At 43.7% G+C, this 8,360-nt stretch overlaps 1 pseudogene; it reads right to left on the bottom strand.

The window, feature by feature from the left end:
- Positions 1 to 395: 395 nt before the first annotated feature.
- LOC108543459 (tRNA (guanine(26)-N(2))-dimethyltransferase pseudogene) lies at positions 396 to 2,271 on the bottom strand (annotated as a pseudogene).
- Between the last annotated feature and the right edge of the window lie 6,089 nt (positions 2,272 to 8,360).

The following is an 8,360-nucleotide window of genomic DNA, read 5'->3' as shown; positions in this document are numbered from 1 at the left end:
ACTTCTCTCTTTTTTTCTTAAATTTTTATCGGGAGACGGTTATGTGACATCTCTGTTTGTTGTTGTTGTTGTTGTTGTATGTGTGTGTGTGTGTTTTTGAGATGGAGTCTCGCTCTGTTGCCAGGCTGGAGTGCAGTGCCCTCATCTCGGCTAACTGCAACCTCTGCCTGTCGGGTTCAAGCGATTCTCCTGCCTCAGCCTCCCGAGTAGCTGGGACTACAGGCTCGTCCCACCACGCCCAGCTAATTTTTTGTACTTTTAGTAGAGACCGGGTTTCACCATGTTGGCCAGAATGGTCTCGATCTCTTGACCTCATGATCCGCCCGCCTCGAGCTCCCAAAGTGCTGGGATTACAGGCGTGAGCTGCAGCGCCCAGCCAACATGTCTTTATTGGTTCAGTCTAGGCCTGGCCCAGCGGCAGCCCCAGGTCCAGGGGGGCTGTGGCTGGAGGTCTCCGGACAGTCAGCGGCAGCATCAGCAGAGACCCCGGGTGTCGCGGGGCTGCGGGAGTAGCAGCACTGGTCCCCGCGTTGACAGGTGCCCTCCTTAAACCTTTTGCAAGGAAATGTCTTGAGCAGGGCAGCTCGCTGGGCCCTGTCCTCTGGCGGCTCCTTCCGCTTGTTCCGAAGCAGCCTGCGTCTCTCCTCCACAGCTTCGCCGGCCGCCTTGCTCCCTGGCCAGGAATGAGGATGGGGACCCCAGTTGGCTTCCGGGTTGGCCCGGAAGCGCTTGGGTCCTCGCTGGCGGGAGCTGGGGTTGGCAATTTCCCGGATGGTGAAGTTGGCCTGCAGCCTGGGCTCCACACTGAAAATGCGGAACACTGGGCTGGTCTCTGAGAGTCACTCCCGTTTCACCGGACATTCCTTCTTCCAGCAGCGCATGATGTTCCAGAGGGCGGAGGCGGGGCATCCGTCTTCACAGCCTTCTTACCGGCCTGGGAGAGCGAGACCCGGAAGTGAGCGTGGAGGAGGGCTGACCGCAAGGACGGGAGGCTGGGCATGTTGCAGCAGATGGTGCTGCTCTGCTGGTCCAGGGTGTAGTACAGAGGCATATCCGGGAGCTCCTCAGTGATGACACTCAGGACCCTTCGGATCCGCTCCGAGGTATGGAAGCGGCTGGAGTTAGCGCGCACAGCCTCTAGTACACAGCCCACGAAATCCAGGTCATGGATGGGCTCTGCCCACGTGGAGCAACCAAGCTGGTGTCGCTGCCCACAGTGTTCACACTCGGGGTCACGGGGCGGGGAACATAGGCTGCGGAGAACTTGACCCGGCCGCTGGGGAACTCCTGACGCTCTGCCGAGGCGCTGAAGGTGGAAGGCCCCGCAGCCCACACACTGGAACACCAGCGCCTGCTTGCTGGCTGAGGCCTTAACCTTGGGCTGGCCGGTGAAGACACGGACAAAAACACGCACGTAGAAGTTGGCGTTGTGCTGAGCAGCGGCACCACGAAGCGCTGGTAACGGCGCAGAGGTTCAGACTGTGCAAGACGATTCTCAGGGCCATCTTGTGACAGGCCCGGCTCTTGAGGGCCATGGCACCGTATTTGCTGTAACAGTCTCCCCGCTGTTCCCCGCCAGCACTGCCATGTCCATGCAGATCACGCACAGCAACTCTCCTTCACTCACAGCCTGCACAGCTGCATCCATGGAGGGGCCAGGGCTGCCATAGGTTTCCAGATGGATGACGTCAAACCTCTCTGACACCCTCTGGTGCTGGTACATCAGCATCTGGGCATCTACTTGGCTGGGCTGTACCAGGTGGGCCATATCACTGAGCTGCACATTCCGGCGTATGAGATCCACAGCCCGGGCAGAGGCATCGTTTGCAACCACAGATCTGAGCCCAGGCACCTCTAGGGCAAATCGAATGGAACATAGGCTTGAAGCTGCCAGGCCTTCCAGCACATGCAGGCCTTCCTCACAGATCTCCCTCACCGCCGCTGTGCGAGGTTGGTCTCCTGGGGCCAGGTTTTCACTCTCTTTCAGTTCAACCTTTTCTTCCTCTTGCTTTGATGAGTCCACGACCACCTTTTGCGTATCCTTCTCTCCTGGCACCTTGATCTGGATTCCTTTGGCCCCAAGCTGAATGCGAGCAAACTCGATGATCACAGCACATGTCAGGTTCCGATTGAATTCCTGCACCAGGTTATAAAAGACCTCGTTGGCGCTGGGATTTTGGCAGCCCCCTCAGTGACTGTCGTCTGCTGGACTTCACGTGGGCGCTCTTCTCCGCAGGGCCTGGTGCCGCTCTCCATCACTGCTGATTCGGCAGCCCTGGGGACTGCGCCTCGGTAAACCGGGCTCTTCTCTCATAACCATAGGAAACTGAATTAGGACCTGGGTGCCACCATGTTGGCACAGTCGAGGTATGTTACTTTTATTCCCAGTCTTTTGGTTTTTTTTTTTTTTTCTTAATCATGAATGGATGTTAAATTCTATCGAATAATTTTTCAGCCTCAATTTACATAATCATATGGTCTTTCTCCTTCATTCTGCTGATATTATGTATCACATTGATTGATTTACATATGGTGAACCATCCATGTATCACAAAGATAAATCCCAGTTGGTCATGATTAATGATGTTTTAATGTGTTGTTGAATTATGTTTGCTAGTATTTTGTTGAGGATTTTTGCATCCATATATATCAGAAGTATTGGTCTGTAGTTTATGTATTTATTTTTGATGTGTCTTTGTCTAGTTTTGGTATCAGTGTAGTACTGACCTTACAAAATGCATTTGAAAGTATTCTCTCTTCCTCTATTTTTTGGGAATAATTTGAGTAGGATTGGTGTTAGTTCTTCTTTAAATGTTTGGTGGAATTCAACAGTGAGGCCACTGGGTCCCGGGCTTTCATTACTGGAAATGGTCTGTTCAAGTTTTGCATGTCTTCCTGATTTAATCTTGATGGGTTGTTCCTGTCTAGGAATTTGACTATTTTAGATTTTTCAACTTATTGGTATATATTGGAATATAGTGGTCACTAATGATCCTCTGAATTTCTGCAGTATCAGTTGCAGTATTGCCTTTGTCATTTCTGATTTTATTTATTTAGATCTTCTCTCTTTTTTTTTTCTTAGTCTGGCTAAAGGTTTGTCAATTTTGTTTAACTTTTCAGAAAACCAACTTTTTCTCTCAACTTTTTGTATAGTTTCCAAAAATTTTTCTTATTATTGATTTCTAGTTTCATTCCATTGTGGTCTGAGAAGATGGTTGATATAATTTCAATTGTTTAAGTTGTGTTTTGTGACCTAACCTATGGTCTGTCCTTGAGAATGATCGATGTGCTGAGGAAAAGAAACGTATATTCTGCAGCCATTGGATGAAATGTTTTGTAAATATCCTTTTGTATATTTTTATTTCAGTTTCATTTATTTCTGCTGTGATCTTTATTATTTCTTCTTCTCTGCTAATTTTGAAGTTAGTTCACTATTGCTTTTCTAGTTCTTTAAAATACATCCTTAGATATTTTATTTGAAGTTTTTCTTCTTTTCTGATATAGATTCTGATAGCTATAAACTTCTCTCATAAATTTGGGATTACTTTTTAATTTCTTTTTCACATTGTTCACTGTTGACATATAGCAATGCTACTGATGTTTGCATATTGATCTTGTGACTTCAACTTTACTGAATTTGTTTAATAATTCCAATAGTTATTTTGTGGAGTCTTTAGATATTTCCAAATATAAGATTATGTCATCTGCAAACAAGGATACATAGACCAAGGATGCTTTTGCCGCATCCCATAGGTTTTAGTGTGTTGTATGTTTGATGTCACTTGTTTCAAGGACTTTTTCAATCTGCTTCTTAATTTTTTATTGACCCACTGGTAATTCAGGAGCATATTGTTCAATTTCTATGTGTTTGTATAGTTTCCAACAATTTCTCTTATTATTGATTTCTAGTTTTATTCCATTGTGGTCAGAGAAGATGGTTGATATAATTTCAATTGTTTAAGTTGTGTTTTGTGACCTAACCTATGGTCTGTCCTTGAGAATGATCAATGTGCTGAGGAAAAGAAATGTATATTCTGCAGCCATTGGATGAAATGTTTTGTGAATATCCATTAGATCCATTTCGTCTATAGCACAGATTAAGTCTAATGTATCTTTGTTTATTTTCTGTCTGCAAAATGTCCAATGAAGGAAGTGTAGTGTTGAAGTATGCAGCTCTGATTGTATTGGAGTTTATCTCTTACTTCAGCTGTAATAATACTTGCTGCATCTACGTGGGGACTCCTTTATTCAGTGCATATATATTTAAAGTTGTTATATCCACTTGCTGAATTGACTCCTTTATTATTGTATAGTGTTCCTCTTTGTCTCTTACAGATTTTGTCTTGAAATCTATTTTCTCTGATATAAGTATAGCTACTCTTTCTCTTTCTTTTTTGGTTTCCATTTGCATGGAATATATTTTTCTACCCTTTTATTTTTAGTATATGTGTGCCTTAATAGATGAACTGTATTTTTCTTAGGCCACAGGCGAGTGAGTCTTACTTTTTTAATTCATTCAGCCAGTGTATGTTTTTTGATTGGAAATTTTAGTTCATGTCTTTTGATTTCAGAGTTTAGTAAATTTATATTCAGTGTTATTATTGATAAGTCATAACTTACTCTTGCCATTTTGTTATTTGTTTTCTGGCTTTTTTTTGTTGTTTTCTCTCCCTTCTTTCCTCTCTTTTTTTTTTTTTGCAAAGGTGATTTTCTCTGGTGATATGATTCAATTTCTTGCTTTTCATTTTTGGTGTGTCTGTTGTAAGTTTTTTGGTTTGAGGTTACCAGGAGGCTTGGAAATACTGTCTTGTAATCCATTATCTTAAGCTGATAATAATTTAATGCTGTTTGCGTGGACAATCAAACCAGCAAACAAAAAGAAAACTAATAAAAACTATGCCTTAACTTTATTACCTACTTTTTAACCTTTTGTACTTCCTGTTTGCATCTTATTGTGCTGTCTATGTCTTCAGAGGTTGTTGTCATTATTTTTGACTGTTTCATAATGTAGTCTTTCTACTAAGGATAAGAATAGTTTGCATACCACATTTATAGTGTTATAATATTCTGTGTTTTTCTGTTTAGTTACAATTACCAGTGGGTTTTGCGCCTTCAGATGATTTGTTATTTCTGATTAACATCTTTTTATTTTTGAATGAAGTACTCCATTAAGTGTTTCTTGTGGGGTAGGTCTGGTGTGACTGAAATCCCTCAGCTTTTGTTTGTCTAAGAAAGTATTTCTCCTTCATGTTTGAAGGTTATTTTTACCATATGTATTATTCTAGGGTAAAAGTATTTTCCTTCAGCACTTTAAGTATGCCTTGCCATTCTCTTCCAGCTTATAAGATTTCCACTGAGAAGTCCAGAAGTATTGGAGCTCCACTGCATGTTATTTGATTCTTTTCTCTTGCTGCTTTTAGGATCCTTTCTCCATCCTTGACCTTTGGGAGTTTGGCTGTTAAATGCCTTGAGGTAATCATCTTTGGGTTAAATCTGCTTGATGCCCTATAACCTTNCTCGGCCTCCCAAAGTGCTGGGATTACAGGCTCGAGCCACCGCGCCCGGCATATTTGTACTTCTAACTCAATCTCTACCACCTCTTTAAGGCTCTTAGCTCTGATTTTCCCCTTTGAAGTTATTTTCTAGATCCTGTATATGTGCTTCCTTGTTTTTTTATTTTTATTTTTTGTTATTTATCCTCTTACTGTGTATTTTCAAATAGCCTATCTTTAAGCTCACTAATTATTTCTTCTGCTTGAAGAATTCTGCTATTTAAAAAATGTAATGCACTCTTTAGTATGCCTATTGTATTTTCAGGTCCAAATTTTCTGCTTGCTTCTTTTAAATTATTTGAATCTCTTTGTTAAATTTCTCTGATAGAATTCTGAATTCCTTCTCTTTGTTATCTTGAATTTCTTTGAGTTTTGTAACACAACTATTTTGTATTCTCTGTCCGAAAGGTCACATATCTTTGTTTCCTTAGGATTGGCCACTGGTGCCTTGTTTAGTTAGTTGGTTGGGTTTATGTTTTCCTGGATAATCTTGATACTTGTAGATGTTCATCTGTGTCTGGGCATTGAAGAGTTGCATATTTATTGTAGTCTTCACTGTCTGGGTTTGTTCATACCTGTCCTTGAGAAGGCTTTCCAGATATTCAAAAGGACTTGGGTGTTCTGATCTAAGCTGTGTCTACTTTAGGGGCACCTCAAGCACAGTAACACTGTTGTTCTTGCAGACCTGTAGAGGTACTGCTTTGAAGGTCTTGGACAAGATTCAGGAGAATTCTTTAGATTATCAAGCAGAAACTCTTGTTCCCTTCTCTTAGTTTCTCCCAAACGTACAGAGTCCCTCTCTGTTCTGAGCCACCTGAAGCTGAGCATGGAGTGATATAAGCGCCCCTGTGGCCTCTACCACTGTGACTGCACTGGGTCAGACCTGAAGCCAGTGCATCATTGGGTCTCACCCATGGCCTACTGTAAGCACTTCCTTTCTCCCACCTATGTTTGCTCAATGCCCTGGGGCTCTACAATCAGCAGGGGCAAAGGCAGCCAGGCCTGTGTCCTTCCTTTCAGGGCAGCAAGTTCCCCTAGCCCCAGGCATTTCCAGACTTGCAGTCTGGGAGCCACGGGCTAGATTCAAAAGCCTTTTAGAAGTCTGCCTAGTATTCTGTTGTACTGTGGCTGAGCTGGCACTCAATCCACTGGATGCCATTCTTTCCACTCTTCCCTCCTTTTCCAAAAGTAGAGGAGTCTCACCCCATGGCCACCACCACCACGGGCACGTGTGGAATGCTACCAGCCTACTACCAATAGTCCCTTAATGTCCCAGGTCTCTTCAGTCAGCATGTGGTGAATGCTGCCTTGCCTGGGACTCACCCTCCAGAGACATGAACTCCTCTCTGGCCCAGAGCAGGTCTAGAAATGCCATCCAATAGCCAAGTCCCAAGTGCCTGTTTGGTGCTCTGCACACTCTGGCTAAACTGATACTTAACATGCAAGAGAAAGTCCCTTTTACCTTTCTGTCTGCTTTTCTCAAGCAGAAGGAGTCTTTGCCCACAGCCACCACAGCTAGAAATTTGCTGAGTCTTACCTGAATCCATCAAGTCTCAGACCCACACCCGAAGCCCTCAATCTAGTGCTGGGTATCATTGCTGGTTATTCAGGGCCCAGGGGCTCTTCAATTAGCAGGTGATGAATGCTGCCAGAACTAGGTCCTTCCCCTCAAGGCAACAGGTTCCCTTCTGGCTCAGCGTGTGTCTAGTAATGTCATTTGGGAGCTAGGTCCTGGAAACAGGGCCTCAAGACTCTGATGAGTGCCCTACCCTGCTGTGGCTGAGCTGGCATTGAAGATGAAAGACAAAGTCCTTCCCATTCTTACCTCTCTTATCCTCGGGAGGAAGGAAGGAGTCTCTTTTGGGGCTTTGAAATTTGCATACTGAGGTAAGGAGAGGGATCATGCCAACAATCCCTTGGCTGCCCAAGCTGGTATTTCAGTAGGTCTCCTGCCTCCCAGTTCACTGACTCTGGCCCCAGTTCCTCACTAAGACTCTTCTAGGTGTTTCAGTCCTTGTTTCCTAGACTGCATTTCGCATTTATTTAGAGCCCCAGAGTACGTTAGCCTAGGTTGGTGAAGTTTGAAGGAACTCAGTTTCCGACCTCAGGGACTGTGTGATTCCCCGCTTGCTAGGGCTGGTTTAAATTCTCCCTTCATGGGCAGGCATTAGTTGAGCTTGGTCTGGTTTTTTTTTTCTGCTCTTACACAACATCACTGAGTTCAATGCCTCACAATTGCTGTGCTCTCCCTCTTGCAGTGCACTTAAACACTCTTGGCATCTTGCTGCAGCTGCCATGGGGTGGGGAGAGTGCCATGGGTGAATCAAGACTTTTTTTCTAGCTTTTGTGCCTCTTTCAATGATATGAAGTTAAAATCAGTACTGTGAGTGTTCATCTGATTTTGGTTATCATAAAAGTGCATTTTAATGTATATAGTTGTTAAATCGGTGTACTTGAGGGGTGGAGTGGCAACTGGTAAAGTCTTCCATTTAATCATCTTTCTCTGCCTCCTCAGCATATGTATTTTTTGAGAGTTTAGAAGGACAGAGCTGTTAAATACAAAGTGTAAACAAGGCAGAAACAACCTAAGCATGTCTCCTATAACAAAGTGAATTTATATTCCTCTGGGATTACATGCTAGGACTTTATAACCCTCTTTCAATGTGCATATTGTCATGGGAACGGCATGCTGAACCTTGGAAGAAAACAGAAGAAAGATTTAGTAAGGTTTGATTTCATGAAAATGCAAAAGAACTNAAGGCTCTTAGCTCTGATTTTCCCCTTTGAAGTTATTTTCTAGATCCTGTA

Source organism: Rhinopithecus bieti, unplaced genomic scaffold (assembly GCF_001698545.2).
Source record: "Rhinopithecus bieti isolate Rb0 unplaced genomic scaffold, ASM169854v2 scaffold_24953, whole genome shotgun sequence".
Taxonomy (NCBI): Eukaryota; Metazoa; Chordata; class Mammalia; order Primates; family Cercopithecidae; genus Rhinopithecus; species Rhinopithecus bieti.
The sequence above is the reverse complement of the archived record's forward strand: the minus strand, read 5'-3'. Positions and strand labels throughout refer to the sequence as shown.